We start from the raw sequence: 15,710 nt of genomic DNA, 5'->3' as shown, positions 1-15,710 counted from the left end.
TTATCATTCCACATAAACATATTTTGATGTCATTTTCTTTAAGCGATTGACAAAAGCTTAACTTCTTATTCTTGTTGGTATGTTTAACGTATATAATCAGGGTTAGACCTCCGTCTTACACATGTCTGATTGAAATACAGTATTATGTGAACGGCAAATGTAGTATTCCACACGTAGGAAAGAACAAAAACATGAGTGAGACACAGTTTTCAATAAATGTTCACCGCGGGGCAAAACTCTGACACGTTTAATGTCAGCTGTGGGCACAACATGTCGGCGCCACAGCACTCATGACAGGACTGTGTCTGACAGAGCTTATCGGAGTCACTTGTTGTGACGGCACCACAGCCTGCTGTTTCTACGCCTATATAAAGTGTAAAATGTACCACTTTACCACTAACAAAGCAATTCCACCTTATTGGTCTTGGTTTTAAAATCAATGCACTGGGTCCTATATTTGGTTTATTTCCCTCCTGTTAAAAGACAATGCCAATGTCCATGGATTGTCTTGAACTGTAGATTTGGTGTCCGTCATTATAGGACACCATAATTCCCTATGATGATGAAATAAAAAAATAGTGTGACTCATTTATGGTGTGGCATGCAATTTGTGTGGGGGAAATGTGACATTCATATAATGTATGTCTGCGCGTTTCACACCATGTTTCATTCAATAATATTTTATGAGGCAGAGGTGCTTACGTCGCATATGACACATGTATGTACGTATGTCTTCGTAGTGATTTCACCTTGGGGTGTATTGAATCTTTCCCTTAGGCTACAATGCATATATTATATAGGAAAGGAAGATGGAAAAATATCAAAATGGAAAATAAGACGGGTATCCGCTTTTGGTCTACCTGCACTGTGAAATATTCCGGTTTATTTGTTGAGTGTAGACAGTAGGTAACTAACATGTATTTTTCCATCCCCATCGTTTTGTACTTAACACCCATTGATTAGAGAGGCAGCACATTTCAAACTGCAAGTTGGCTTTTTGCAGATTGTGCTATGGTCACGTTATCTGCTCTGAAAGTGGATCCTTAAATGTAAATATTTCTGCACACTCATTTAAAGAAAGACATATACAGTATATCACAAACAGCTCTGATAAAGTGAACGTTATGGAACAGACCCAATGTTTGCTTCTGCACTGGCATTGTTGGTATATTGTCTTATTGTATTACAGGCTAATATCAGGTACATGTGCATTTATATTTTGGAACCATTATTCAGGTTGTTTTCTGGTGGTTTTATTTGCCTAACTTTAATCAGACGGGTACAACAATAACACACTGGGAAAAAACTAAAGGTCTATAATTGGTGACTTGTTTACTCATGCAGGTTTAGATAATGGTAATGATTATGGTTTTTCAGTAAGTTGCATCCAACTAGGCGAAAGGTAACCTCTACCCTTCCACTCACGTTCAACGGTGTAAACAGTCCTCTTTCAAATTTAATCACAATACATGCTACTGCTACTATAATTCACATTACCATAATATTAAAAAAAAGAAACCTCTATAGTCTTTAATCTATAATTTAGACTCTATAATCTAAATCTAGAGTCTTAATTACTTAATACAACTGTTATACATCTGCTCCTGGTCTCTCTTGTTTCTCCACCTCAACAAAACTTGCCCGTGTTTTTTTTTTAATGGCATCTAAGTTATGCAGGGAGAAATAAACCTATATGTCTGAATTGCAATGGCTCATGTAAGTTCATAAGAAACATTCAGGTCTGTATTGAAATTGATTGTCTCCTCCAACACACCCTCGCTCCTCATTTGATGGTCCCTGCAATCTGCCACACTGGGACACTATGCACTCAGGATTGATTTTAATTTGTGCTGTCACTGGATCAATGGAAGTTTATTACCCCCAGAAGGAGAACTGGCAATGAAGCTCTGCCCCCTGGGAAGTGTAGTTTGACCAGCCTTCATCAACCAACCTGCAAACTCTCCTTAGGGAGCATCTGGTTTGGGAATTGCTGTTTTTATTGTGTGCAGTAAATCTCATTGTTATTCCTCTAAAATGTGACACTTTGGCCAACATTGGTGTCATGAAGGAAAATTGAAGTGCCACAGCAGAGTATACTGTGTGTTATGAATATATTGGCTGAGGACACATTTGCAGGTTTTGTCAAATGCAAGATGATGTGGTGGGGATAGACAAAAGGGAGCTGGGAAACAGAGTGAGGTTATTTATTTCACAGTCGCACCAGCATGATGAAACAGCCTGTTTCTCATCTAATGCCTGGTATTTTGCGTGCAGCAGGCATTCTTTTGACAAACAACAGAGTGGCAGCGTTTACAGCACAGCATGTTATATTAGAGCCATTTAGAGAGGCTGCTGGAGTCCACTCCCTGCTGCCCCCACTGCTTTTTAGTTGCCCAGGTGACCAGTTCCTGGATGTGATTAATTGCTCTTTGTTAATAAACAATTCCACCAATGCCTGTTTACTGGGGGAATTTGAGTAAGCGTACTACATCTAAGAAAGTCTACAGTGGGAGGTTGAGACACACACACAAACATTTCTGGACCGAGCCTTTGTACCTTCATGCCATTGTATGTGATCGTATTCACTTGGGGGTTAAACAATTATAAATAAGAGAGAGTTTTCTCCCAAACACAATACTCATTCCTCATTGTCCCCAACACTAGTATTTGTCCAGTGATATATGAGGTGAACCTAATACTGTTCTCACCAACCCAATGTCCTGATTACAAACAATTATTCATTGTTACTTACAGTAATAAAAGGGTAATGGGGCCTCATAAATCTACGATCTGGTACTCCCATTTTGCTCCCAGAGGGTTGTTGTCCCTGAGATGCACTGGGAGATGCAAGACTGGGTGAGCAGAATGACCAACGTCAATGTCAAACATTTCACTGATTTAGGTCCGTGACCTACGCCGGTTACAGTTTCATTGTTGTGGCTTGTCTATAAAGCCTCGTATCATTGTTTAGTAAATGATGCCGATGGTAAATCTTTACTGTAATTTATCTGTCGCTATTAAGAAAGTGGCGTGCCATAAAATGTTTGCATTTTGCCAACTTGCCTCGCTCTGATTGGCTACATTAGATGCAACATGAATTACATGGTAAGATGCCTTATTTGTGTGTGTGTGTGTGTGTGTGTGTGTACCAGGTATTACTAATGTTGTGGGGACCAAAACCTGTTTACACAGTCACATTATGGGGACTTGTCCTCCTTGTGGGGACAAAAAGCAAGTCCCCATAACGTAAATTACTACATTTTAAGGTAAAGATATGTTTCATGGTTAGGTTGAGGTTAGGGTTAGGGTTAGGGTTAGGGTTAGGATTAGGATTAGGCCAGTAGTAATTGTGGTTAAGGTTAGAGTAAGTCTCCAAGAAATGAATGTAAGTCAATGCAATGTCCCCTCAAGTCATGAATGTCGAACAGTGTGTGTGCGTGTGTGTGTGTGCATGGAATCAGGTTATGGGGCATAATTGAGAAGGTAATGTTGATTTATCTGCAGCACGGTGGATGCTTTCACATCCTGATGCTGATGTTGTAGAAACATGATTAGCACGTGTCAGGGAAAACGCATTTCATATGCAATTTCAGGAAATTAAAGGGGAGAAATACGGGAAGGGTGTGGGTAAAAAAAAAAAATCCATATCATCATGATTTATGAATTCAAACGTATAAGATGCCACATTTTCTTATCATTTAAAACTTCTTCCTCCTACACATCAAACATGCATGCTCCCTCTACGAAACTGCAACAAGACAACAAGACAGCAGTGTTACCATGACGCCACTCCGGTCAGTCATCAAGGACAGCTTGTTGAAATTCTGATCATCTCTTCCCCTTCTCTCTCTATTTCCCTCGTCCTCCCAGCCCTCTCCCCTTGCATGGTCAGGGTGAAGCAGTCTGCTTTTGGTAACAGAGTTACATAAGTGCCAGAATAGCAAGAGAGAAGAGAGATGGAGGGAAAGAAAGAAAGGAAGAAAGAGGGCCAAGATCCTGCTAACATTAAAAAAAATCATGTATATATAATCCTTTGTAAATCACTTATTATAGCCCCCTTTAAAAAGGGGATACAATGATTAGTAGCCCATTTGAACAGAACCCTGTCTGTCTCTCTCCCCACCAGCTCTACACACACATACATTCATCACTAAGCCAATGATGATTGCCAGGAAGCACTTAGCATTGCCCTGACCTCAGTGTTTATTGTAAGGATGGAAGCGAGGATTATAGAAAACATATAATAGATGCACAGAGGGAGGGGAAAGAAGGTGAGGGGCGTAGATGGATAGAGGAAGGCTTATACTTAAGTCATTTCTGAATGCGGACTCATTAAAGTAAAGACCCTTGATGGACTGCATTCTGCTGTTTCAAGGACAGGTTTGAGCAGAGAGAAGCGGATGTGGGGTGTGTATGTATGGGGGAAGAGAGGTTTTGAGCAGGGGTTGGCATGTTGGGGGTGTAATACAATAAATGGGCCATTTGGGTCAATCACATTCTACATCAAACACATGCTTCTCGCTGCTTCATTTAGCTCTCCTATATTGAAACACACTGTTGCTATATTCTCACTATAGGGAGCAACACGCGGGTGTACACACATGAGTACACCCGCAGGCGCAAATGGCAGAAATATCCATCAATGTTACACAAAAGGGCTAAAATCCTAGCACTGATTTGTGGGTGACACCTCTAAACACACACGTGCGCGCACACATAAACGCTGCACCTGCCTTTGGCTGGCCCATTAACCATGTTGAGAGGGAGGAAAGTCGGGGGCAGTGTAGTGTCTCATATTCCAACAATCAATCATACATTAGCAGGATAGCATATCCAACTGAGCAAGCTGCAAACCAGACAGGGAGACGAAGAAATCTCTGCCTTACATCAGGGGGCAGGTGCATAAAAGTCTTTGTAGATTGTGATATGTGTGCACAAAGCTGTAGAAATATGCATGCATGTTATATCGCATTTGTAAAGCTGTGTGTTTATGTGTTCCCGTTGGAGGAATCGCAACTGGGATTAATTATTCAGACATAATGGATTTTCACTCCAACCTTTAGTCATAAGATTACATTACATTACATTACATGTCATTTGGCAGACGCTTTTATCCAAAGTGACTTACAATACGTAAGTTGATTTAAGGCGGTCACTCCAACTATATCAGGACCCACACATGGGTCAGGGAAGATTGTTTTTTTGGGTTTGCGGAATATGCTTTCTATTTCTAAAGAATTATGAGCTAACACAAAATGGCCGGTTTATCTTTTGAAGTTATTTTCAGTGTTACAGAAACAGTAAAGGCAGTAAAGAAAAGAAAAAAGGCAGAAATTGCAATGGTTTGTCATCCATAAAAAAACTGCTCCATAAGAATTAGGATCAGTCAGAGAAAGGCGGTGTCATCTCTCCTTAACTGGTCACAGTCACCAGCACACAGCAAAAAAAATGCCATGTTTTTAAAGTGAAGGCGTGAGGAGCTGAGCGTATAATGACACAACAAACACTTAAGGTATTTTACAATCCTCGCAGTCTGACACTGTGGGTGGCAGTTGGTCGAGTCTCACTACTAAACATCACTGAGTGGCTATTGAATACTTTCTCTAATCAATTTCGAGCAAAGCAATCATGCCACAAATGAACCATAACTACCTGAAATTTGGAAAGAGATAAGTGCAAATGAGCTTCAGACCAACAGTGCTGATAGCAGTCAATATTCAAGTACCAGAAGATATGTACATTGGCTTAGCGGTTTCTATTGAAATTCCAAAATGAGGATAAAAGAAACATTACCATCACACAATTAAGACTTTAATCAGAGCACTGGGAAACCACAAACTGTGCTTCAGCAGGCAGTGAGGCCTGGCACAGATGCTTTAAGTTGTTGCAGCTCTTCAGGGAGGATAAGACTCTATCCTTCACAGTGATAATGTTCAGAACAGTCTTCCATAAAAGTTAATCGTTAGAAGGTTGAGGAGACCAATAGTAGTTAATGCCGGGAACACCTTACTTCTTTCCCCATATCTTTTTTTATTTTATACCTTTAGTTTTCCTTTAGCTTTCTCTTTTATATTCGTCACACAAACTGCATGTCAGCAGAAATACCGCAGTAAGCACCACACACAGCAACACATGCTTAAATGAAAATTTCTCACATTTGTACGTAGACATGAATCCCCCTTTGTTTCTATGAATACAAAAGTTGCCGTTGCTGCATCGGCGGCCTTCTAAAAGGCTAATAAATACATGATGTCAAGCCATAAAACTGTCCTTAATGTCACAGAGCAGATGCTTTCATCACATCCACGAGTAAACGAAGTGTGCGCCACTGAGGGAAACAGGTGGAGCCCTGCTAATTTAAAAGCCAAATCGCTCATATAGAACATAAACACAACACTTTGATGTGCGGAGTTAATCAAGTTGAACATAAGGCGACTTTTTTTTTAGAAGGAGCAAACTAGACAAAGTTGAATCAGTGGGTCTTGACATGGTTGACTGAGCTAATTGAATGTGAAAAAAAAAATAAAAAATAGCCCATCCACTCCCTTTAAAAAAAAAAAAAAAAATGCATCAGGGAACTACAGTGGCCTTCACATACCAGACAGGATGTTGTACCTCTTAATTTGCATAGTAAGCTTCTGTTTTAAAACTCAGAACACACGCTCTGGCTGGTTTGTTGGCAGCACAAGATAGTGGCCTCTATAAAGCGAGGCCCTTGCCAAAAACACTTATAAAATGCTCATTCTGAGGCTAAGAAAACCAAATGATTTTTATCTTAAAGCTATACACAAACCTACGATATGCTTTACACTTGATGGCAATAGTTGGAAACCTGTGCGAGGTGTGTATTATATTATGCAGATGTTCTGCAAATTTAGTTTAGAGTTAATATATTCATTTGAATTGAAATCTCACAAATCACATCCATTACTAGACATGTTTAATGTCCTCTTTGAGTACAACTACACTCTATTACAGTACCTTAAAGCACAGGCGATAGTGAAGTGTCGGCAAGTGGCCTTCAAAACCTTTCAGGAGAAAAAGAAAAAAGAAAGTGCATTATAAATAATGAATTTTTACAGAACTTTTGAGGTTGTGGTAGTACGTCTGTTGCAATAGTACACTGAACTGTCCAGAAAAGAAGAAAAAAAAAAAAAAGAACACATGCAACATATATATTTTTTAAATATTTCATGACCCACTGAACACCGAGTATGAAGTGCTTTCAGTGTGTATATTTTTCTGTGTCACTGAGCACATGCTGTGATTCTTTTTGAGTCTGGCTATTAAAAGAAACCACACGTGTGAATTATGAATGGACTGTCAGAGGCTAAATTTGAGCCAGAATTGAAGATTCTTTTCAGAACTACTCTATGTTGCATCTGGAAAGTCTATGTCACTTAAATGCAGACATATGTGTTCACGACTGACACGGCGTGTGCTCACTACGCCCATGTTATACTGTTTATGTAACTCAATCTATCACAGTGAGACCAATAACTGGGGTGTTGCAAGCAGTAGAATACATAAAAAGAACATATAAAATGTACAACTGTAACATCATCAATAATGCTTTTGCTCTCCAGTTTCTTCTGTTATAGTTTGTTTCACATACACAATCCATGGCCTTTACCTTTTAGTGTTTGCTGTGCTTATTGGAGCGTGATGTCTGTGCTGTGGCCCAGCTCTCAACAATAGCCTCAGCAAAGATCCCATTTAGTTAAGAGCCCATAGAAGACCTGTCTCCAGGCTAAACACAGAGTCACAGAAAGGGTTGGACAAGCAAAACAGAGAGAGAGAGAGGGAGAGAGGGAGAGAGATCAAGGGAGTAGACAGAACTCAAGAAGATTACAAAGATGGCAATATGTAAATGGCGCTTGATGCTATCTTAACCAGTCTTTGTTGTCCATTGTTCTCTCCTTAGGCCCTCAAAACCAATATTCTTTATTCATTAAATGAAAGTTTCACATTTATCAGAGAACGGTTACTCAACGCCTCCACTAAGCCATTTCCCATTATTCAAGTTCTTCGCTCTCCTTGAAAGTTCAACGTCTTCTCACCACCAGAGCAAGCAATCTCACTCTCAACTTGATTCCCTTTTGGTATTGTCAAAATGATGGGGGGGGGGATGCAATTCCTCAGTGAGTGTTGCTGCCTAATAGTGATGGGTGTGACATGAAATTGCTAACTCATCTCCTTGAGGGCAAGATCAGCCATCATCACAACTGTCACGCTAGGTTTTATTCATTGCCCTCCTCTGCCCACCTCATGGTGATAGAGTACAACAAAGCCTCATATTTCATGCGCCTGAAACACTAAATTAGGAACATGGTGGGCAAGGAGAGCAGTCATGGATATATGCCATAAACGAGCTGCATAAACATTTGCATGAGCAAACCTTTTTGAGCAAAGGAACAAGAGTAACTTTTTGGAGTCGTTGTTATTTCTGCTTTCAATTGCAGCAACGTCAAAATGGCTCCATGTAACTTCTGCTCTGTGAATTTGCATGCAAGACTCATGTCGAAAATGGATAAAACCAACGGGAAATGTGCCACTTAAGGAAAATATACAGTGAACAAACAAATTACTGGCATTGCCGATTCCACGTCTTGCTTTTTGATGTGTTTATGTGTCACAGATTGCATACTTAGAAATAGTATTTTTTTCCATTTCCTGTCAAGCAACTTGACTTTTATTTCATGTGTTATCTTGAATGCCATCTTAAATGACGCCACATTCAAGCTAAACCTGTGTTAACTTATTTTCTTCCACTTGTTACTAGTTGCTTAATTAAATGTTTTTTTTTTTTTCTTTTTCTTCCTGGGGCTTAATCACAACAGTTAATATATTCAAACCATTGATTGTACCTTCGAACCAAGCAGAATTGATTGGTCCATGCATTGATTGGTCCATTGTGTAATACATGATTACACAATCTTAATGCTTTTTAATCCACCACACTCTCGTACTGTGCCTACTGCCGGTCACTGCAGTGTGGCTGCTTGGACATAATCTGTACATGTCATGCAAATGACGCACCTTGTTTAGTTAAAGTTGAGTCCTAATGAAGACATTTGCTCTCAGTCCATGTTCTAGCATTTTAAGAAATGGAAATCTTTGCTTGTATTGACGATGCCGCATAATCGATGGAGGAAATCAAAAATGTGCAAACAGTCATGATTAAGGCTGAAGGATGAATCAAGAGGTGGCACAAGTCTAGACTTAACAAATTTACTTTACTTAAGATTTTCACATCTGAACCAGCTGAGGCACCATATAGCAGCCTGGCCAGCCAAGAGCAAGGTAGACTTAAATCATAGATTTTTTTGTGGACCTGTTTGGCCTACAATCAACTGTGATGGATGGGGCAACAATGTGTGCTCTGCTGTGGGCTTCAGCTGCTCTTAAATGTATGGGTAGGGGACTGTAGAGATGGGATGTATGGAGCACACAGTAAGTGGAGATGAAGGAACCAAGGGAGATATATGAAGAAGGCCACAGAGCAGTGATAGATATCTATGAAGAGGAGAGGGAGAAGGAAGGGTTAGACAGACCAAGATGACCAGAGAGAAGTTGCACTGTAGGTGGTTCCGGAGGGACGGAGGGCATGGTCCACCTGTGATCTGTCTCTGTCAGATGAAGGAAAGAATAATCTTAAAATCTTTCACCTGCATTAGAGGTAAGAATGGTTGTGTGTGGGTATGTGGAAAATGTACCACTCACCACATGTTCCCCTGTATGTGAGTGATTTATAGCCCAAAAGGAATGAAACCTGGCTGCTTCATGATGGGCCTGGCTCTGTGGACTCACTGCTATGAGTGCAGCTAGCCCTGAAAATTGTGAAAAAGATGAGGAGACGGGCATTGGTGGGCACAATGAAGTAACATTTTGTCTTTCAATATCTTAAATTATAAGTTTAATTTGTTTCCTTTGTTTTTACTTTCAAGCTAAGTCTACAGTCAGGAGAGTTGGTCTAGCCTTCAATACCTCCATCCATCCATCCATTTTCTACCGCTTTATCTCATAAAATATTAAAAACAATTACTATGGAATTGAATACATTTATATTCATATTCATATAGGATAAATGCAGTCATTCCACTTCTTAAATATTGCACTCGCCTGCACGCCTTACTAGTATTTCCTGTTTTATTTTGAAATGATTCACTGTACTTCGTGTTGTTTGTTTTATTTCCTGCCCTAATGCATTCTAATTAGTTACACCTGTAACCAATTAGCCTCTTACTCTCTTCACACTTTTCTAGTGTGTTAGCACTGTTAGCAGTGTGTTGTCTTGCATCACCTTAACTTGTCCTGAGTTTTTCATCTTTGTGTTTCTGAGGTTTCAACAGATGGATTGTCTGAAGCTTATTTTCTGTCATATTATTTCATAAGTCTTTTCCTTTTTGTTTGTTTTACGGCCTCTGCATTTATTTGTCGGTTTCTTCACGTCGTCTGTGTTGCTATTAAAACCTAAACATTCACAATGAGCTGTAGGAAAGAAATAATCTAAACTGTTGCAGCTCAGAGATGTTGTAAGAGTATTTTCATACTCTTACTCTTAATCTGCTGCCAAACATCAGTTTGATAGCACTGCTAGCACTGTGACAATGTTTGCTAGCATTATCACAATGACATTGCAAGCTTTGCATTTGGTAGCATGGGGTTAGACTGCACTTACACTAAAACCTAGCTGCTTTAATTCATATTTATATTAGCATTTATTTAAGTTTTTTATCATTTTACATAGTTTGAAACAAATGTAGAGATCCCAACAGCTAAATCCCGGGGCTATGCTAAATATGCAGTTTAAGCCGGAAAAGTACAGGTATAACTGATGCCATTAACAATGGCTCTGTTCAATCCATGTAAGTCAGGACAGTGTGAGACTAGCATGCACCATAAAACTCACTAGTCTTTTATTTGAATAATTATTTACACCTGCGCTTTTCCTCCAATGACCTGTCAAAATATCTACCATGAAAACCGTTCATAGGAGTAGCAGGAATTATGTTTTTGGTATTCTAATGTTAAACTGTACCTACATGTGTGTTTTGGATGTTTCTTTCTAGCAAATGGTGACTGACCAGTAAGCAACGTGCAGTATGTCTCTTTGCCACCAACCTAATAGACAAAATAGTCTGGCTGCAGCATATTACTGAAGTCTTCCAGATTATCAGTGACACAGAAATGTGATTACAGTCCCTCGAATGTTAAAAACAAAATGTGATTGTTTGAGTAAATCATAACTTTGTCCCTTGAGAAATGAGAAGCTTAATGCAGGTAGTGAAGACAGTCTAAAAATGAAATGATGAAACAGGCAGCAGACTACAGGATGTGAAGAGGAGGTGGTATTAGGAAAGAGGAGGAAGGATTGGGCGGAGAAGCCAGAGGGGAGTTCTGTACCAAGGAGCACTATCATAATTGTCACATTTGATCAGGGAGGAACTTCAGTTGGCTTTATGGACCACTGCTTTTCCCAAGCTCCCACTCCACAAACGATTTAGTAGGCTGAGCATTTGACACGCACACACACAAACTGCCACATACACACCCAAATTAGTATTCATGTATTTGAATGCACGTGAACATGCACGCAAGCGTACAGCTAATTATGCTCATACAAGTATGCACATATGCACATTTACCGCAAATAAGTCACTTATTTGCAAGTACCGTAGCAATTTGGTTATGTGTTATTCATACGTTATCTAGTGCTTGAATTTACAACACATCTCTGAAGCACAGCATTGTCAGGATTTGAAATAGGAGTAGAGCGTGTTCATTAACACAGAAAAGGAAGGATTACTTAAATGTTTCAATGGAAAGGGTGAAAACGGTGTTATTCGTGATTGATGTCGGTGCACTAGAAAACATCAAAGCTATTACTGCAAACAGAGATCAGAAAGAGAATGAATCCTAAAGGCAAACAGTCAGCATGGACGTTGAAACAGTTGATGGTTCAGGCTGCTTTGAGGTCCTGCAGGGAAAATACTAGTCTGAAAATGCTTTTCTCTGTGAGTTTAGCAAGCTGTCAAAGTGACAGTGATTTTCATTGGGCTCACTTTTCCCTGTTACTAGCTATGTGAATAAGGAAAGTGAAAACCTGTTGTGACAGCATGAGATGAGCACCAGAGCTTTGGCCTGTCCTGAATCACAGGAAGCAAATCACATGTATCGTTGTTTTTCAGCCAGTTTGCCTCAACAAAATTAAGGTGATTTTAAGTAACAAAGCAGAAAGATAGACAATTACAGTTTTGATCCGTGTCCTACAGCAGCACTGGAGTTTCTGCATGCCCTTTTTTTTTTCCTTTCTCTACAAATTAAAGGTGGCCACAAATGATAGTCTTCTATGGTTTGCAAAAAAAATGGCAATGAGTGGGGAAAAGGCTAGTGTGTTTTTGGTTATATTGTTTAAAAGTAGGTTAGATGAAAATAACGTGAATTTCCTAGTACTGTAGTTCTTCGTTGTGTCTTTGACCATAAAGGCTCAAAGCTTGATCCATTTTGAAAATGTTTTTCTGGCCCTCATGTGCCATTTCAGTCCCATTTTCTAATGGGAGCAATCCAATGAGGAATCAGCAAAGACCCACTCTGTGACAGGAATTGTATGCCCTGTTTACATGGCTGAGATATTACTCAGAAAGGATCACCTTATACAGTACAGACTCTTGTTGTTGGCCAAAATGTAAAACACGACATGATGCTTAAACTGCGCAGCCAGGGTTAGATGCACTCATTGAGAACCTTTGCTTCTCATTATAAATATTGGATTATGTAAGGTGATATGTAGTTTGTTGCTTTAAACATTTATTTCAGTAGTTTTTCCTTATAGTGTCTTACCCAGGAATTCTCCCTCTGGCCACAACAGATGTCTCCTATTTAGGTCAAGGGGCCCAGTGACTTGTGCTGATGTGTGTACATCATAAGCAGTATAGTACTTGTGAATAATGCATTTACATGGACAATACAAAGCTTGACCTAGCTGCTTCCTGAAGCATAGCCACTGGAGAAGCAGGTCAGCTCTGGTGCTGGGAATTTTTATATTACTGCTAAGCATCCTGTAGTTAGCTAAATGTTTGACAAAACAATTAAAACGCCAGTTCTTAGAAATGAACAACTGCGTTTCCCATTATTAGGTTCACAGAACAATAAATAAAGTTGCAGGAGTGGCACCCAGCGTGGTCTTCTGCAACTGCAGGCCAACTGCTCCAAGGTTTGACCCATTAAGCTGTCGGTGGTGTTCTGCATGCCTTGGTTGTACTGTGTAATTATTACACAAGTTACTGTTGCATGTCACTGTGAGCTTTCTGTCATTTTCAACAAGTCTAGTCATTCTCCTCTGACCTCTGCCACTCATGGGATATTGTCTTTTTTTTTGGACCTTTCTTTGTAAACCCTGGAGATCCCAGTAGAACTCAGACAAGGCCATCTGGCACCAACTACCATGCCACTTTTAAAGTTATTTAAATCACATTTCCACCATTTTGGTGCTTGTTTTGAACTTCAGCAGGTTGTTTTGCCAAAAATCCTTGTGAGTGCATGGTGTACATAATAGAGTAGCCGGTTAGGGTCAGTTTCAATCAGTATTAGAGGCCAGCAATGGTAACAACATCCTAAGCTCTCCAAGACGAATGAACAATTTAATGATATTCCAATGAAAGGGATATGATAGGCCTGATACTATGCTAATGTTACTCCAATATCTCCTTGGATACAAGTCAAAGGATGTGTTCATTGATATGGGATGGTTGATATAAATCCAGACGAGCAATCTTTCTGTCTTATATTTTTTTCAAAAGAGGTCCACACATGAATACATTTGTCAAATTAAAAGCGTTGTGCTGCGCGCATACGAGATCATACCCAGCATCTATTTGGTTCATTACTCTGCAGCCTGCAGTGCGCATACATGAAGCACCTGCCAACCATCCCCACTGTACACCACAGGGATACATGTCCTGACAATGATTGTTCTGTCTTTGCCAAGAATGTTAGAAAATGGGCTGTTGTGGTTGATTAAAAATGTCCTACTCCAGTGATGTTGTGATTCCAAGGTGCAGTCCGACCAGATGGTTGACATATGAAAGACTGGAGGAGCTTGAGTTTGTTTTTGTCCAGCATCACATCAGACAAACTTTTTATGTTAAGTACCACCTGAGAGCATACTGAGCTCTTGAAGTAACACGATTGTCACCAATGTTAAAATACAATGGTGTAAATCGGTCATTTTCTACCTCACATATACTTCAGACACTGGTACAGCAAGATTATATTAAGATAGAGCAAGAGATAAAATGACGCTATTATAATCTTAATGTTATTTGTTTGATTTTCTATGCAATCCGGTCAAAATCCCTCAGCTCCACTGCGATCATATACCCTGGTACAGAACAGTATTTCTGATCTTCCACCAAGTACCACCAGAGGAGGCTTGCGTACCACTGGTGGCACACCTACCACAGGTTGAGAACCATGGGTATAGAGAGAAGAGGACGGTCTTGGTGTTATCTGTTGTGCGCCTTCTATTATAGTTGTTAATCTTAATAAAATCCCCTTTCCACTTATTCATGAGAAGTGATAAATGGTAAAAGAGAGTTTCTCCGGGCAATAAGAAAATTGAATAAGGTGAGCGAAGACTTTTTCATCACAATATGCAGCTGCGGAATTAGTTGTGATGGCATGTTGTAATGCTAATAAATGAGCATGATTATCACAGTCAGAGAAATTCTCCCTTTTGATCTGCTTTGTGCTTTCATTTCAGCCAATTTAGGAGGCCACAAATTCAATTCTGAGCAGAATCCTCTCAGGCAAACTGTCTATAAAATGGTTCTCCTATGAGCTGTAGAGTGGAGCAAAAATGATCATTGGCATATCTTTTGGCACGCCAGGAAAAATCCTTGTTTCCCTTGGAATAAATATAATGTTATGGTCGTCAGTATAGACCCAATTAATTTTCATTAGATGCACATTATTATCATTCTCCAATCTAAATGAAATTGCCTGTAATGCTGCAATTCAACTCACTGAGTCCTAAAAGGTACAGCTGTGTGGAAAGAGGGGGTAAACACCCAGGGTCACCATCAACAGGGTCTCCGACTAAAGATTAATTTGACTACCCAACAGACACTGAGATGCGATCCATTTCAAGTGCAAAGACGCAGTCTGTAAAGTTAAGATGCATTGTGATGCAGTGGTAATCAATTTGATGTCACTATTTGTAGGAGTTGTTTGACATTTGCAAACAACTAGTCTGTGCCAGAGCAAAATCACGTTGTACCTATATCCAAGGGCTCATTTCAAACTTTTTGCAGACCAGACATACATCTTACCTCTCTATGCCATGTGTTGAGCAAAAATATTGACAAAGACCTAGTGGTTGGCGAGTGTGTTGCTGTGAAGGGAAGTGGGAAAAACAAAGTTCTTTAACCTTTAAAGAATGGACTACACAGAATTTGATTTTGATTATCAGGTTTGCTCTGAACCCATGTTCTACTTCATATTTGAACAATGTAGTTTTGCACCGCTAAGACCTGGAGTTGATCTTTGCATCTGTGAGATGATGCATTCACTATACAGTAACCGTTAACTGGAACTTGTGTGCCTTTTATTTAGAAATATGACCATGTGGATTATGTAGATGGATTCCTGCTTTCTAATATCTCATGTCTGCTCTCTTACGTCAAACTGCAATTAGCGAGCACATCTCT

This window comes from Solea solea, chromosome 20 (genome assembly GCF_958295425.1).
Source record: "Solea solea chromosome 20, fSolSol10.1, whole genome shotgun sequence".
NCBI classification, from domain to species: Eukaryota; Metazoa; Chordata; class Actinopteri; order Pleuronectiformes; family Soleidae; genus Solea; species Solea solea.
This window is presented reverse-complemented; position numbering follows the sequence as displayed.